At 40.4% G+C, this 1723-nt stretch overlaps 1 long non-coding RNA gene across 1 annotated transcript; it reads right to left on the reverse strand.

Moving 5' to 3' along the window:
- Nucleotides 1-892: 892 nt before the first annotated feature.
- Nucleotides 893-1499, reverse strand: LOC149838079 (uncharacterized). Its single transcript, XR_016432162.1, has 3 exons — nucleotides 1326-1499; nucleotides 1140-1213; nucleotides 893-956 (listed from the first exon to the last, which is right to left on the reverse strand). It is a non-coding gene; the product is annotated as an uncharacterized LOC149838079 (long non-coding RNA).
- Nucleotides 1500-1723: the final 224 nt, after the last annotated feature.

The following is a 1723-nucleotide window of genomic DNA, read 5'->3' on the forward strand; positions in this document are numbered from 1 at the left end:
TTATTTTTTTAATTATCATTAGGCAAATATTGCAAGATGTTATTTTGGTTAGAATATTAGTGTTTTTTTATCACTTAGTATAAATGAATCATTTATGATGTTTGTAGTTAGAATCATGGCTTCGACCCTGATGTCTGACTGGGAAGCCAAAGGACAGCAAAAGAGGGTTGGCATAGTGGACTGGGGCCTTGGCCGCTAGACATGTGGTCAAGGTTCCATTCCCATGGGCATCTCCTCTCTGCTCAAGCCAATGCCTAGCAAACACGCCGGGGGCAGGGGTATTAACCTTGGAGTTCTAAGCCAGTTTAATAATAGTAGGTATGGCAGGTTGAGCCAGCGCAACCAGGTCTTTGTGGCTGGTATGGTTTATTCGAGTTATAAATCCAAAAAAAGGGGCAAGAGCATAAATCCAGGCCCCATGGAGACATGATTGTGTGAACGGCCAAACACCTTATAGGTGCTCGGCCCGATCATTGAATCTGCTCTTGACCCCGATGCATCGTCGTGGCCAAACCAAATTACTAAAACACCCTCTAGAATTTTAAGACATTTCATTAGTGTCGACAACAACCTCAAGAAACAAGGAAACTGAAGACAAGGAGAGAGAGCCGAAAGAAGACAAGGAGAGAGAGAGAGAGAGAGAGAGACCAAAAAAACAAACGAAGGAAAGAAACCAACAACATTGGGGAAAGAAGATAAAAAAAGTATATAACAAAATCGCCAACTAAGTTCGTAATTGAGATGCTACAGTCATTCGATATTTAGTGAACATAAAATAAAAGGAAAAAAAAGGGAGTCTCCTTCAGAAAGTAATCTAGTCTCCGAGGGCAATTTACACATGATAACTACGGTTTAACCTCCTGTGTATAAATATAATCCAAATGAGCTTCAGTCATCATCCTTCTCTTCAAGCAGTCTTCTACATCGCTACCATCCTCACACTTTTCATCAACCAACTAAACGAAAAATAAAAATAAAATCATTAATAAACCCAAAAAATACCACAAATCCTATATTATATATATATATATATATATATATATATATATATATATATATATATATATATATATAGAGAGAGAGAGAGAGAGAGAGAGAGAGAGAGAGAGAGAGAGATGGAGAGAGATCTAGAGAGATACATTAAAAAGATATTCTTCTCGAGTAGTAGAGTCTGCAAGTTGAGTGCCCAACTTCTGTGGGCTTTCTTTCTTTCCTGAATCACACAGATATATCAGAAGCAATGATACCAGGAGGCCCATCAAGAAGACGATGGTAAGAGGATAACACAAGCTAGAAGGAGAAAAAAGATGATATGATGTCCATACCTTCATGAGTTGAAAGGCGGATGGTCCTAGTCATGGGCACAGCATGTGTGTAGCCAGAAATTAGGAGGAAAATTAATAGCAGGACCCAAAAGAGAAGTGGTCTCTTTGACTGCATGTTTTTTCAAGATACTAGGGGAGGGTTGTTGGACTAGTTCTTGTGAGGTATGGAGAAACCTGAGTGAGGAGAAGTTTGGAACTGGGGAAGCCTGATTTGTGGGCATTTAAATAAGTGTGGGTTGAGGGTGGAGAGAGAGAGAGAGAGAGAGAGAGAGAGAGAGAGAGAGAGAGAGAGAGAGCTTTGGCTTTCTTTTGGGTAGCACATGGAAACCCTAAAGCCGGCAGTTACAGAGCGTCAGCATCACCTGGTAGGGACCACCATATTATTCCCTCTGCTTTCC

This window comes from Nuphar pumila, chromosome 5 (assembly GCF_984573655.1).
Source record: "Nuphar pumila chromosome 5, dmNupPumi1.hap1.1, whole genome shotgun sequence".
NCBI lineage: Eukaryota > Viridiplantae > Streptophyta > Magnoliopsida > Nymphaeales > Nymphaeaceae > Nuphar > Nuphar pumila.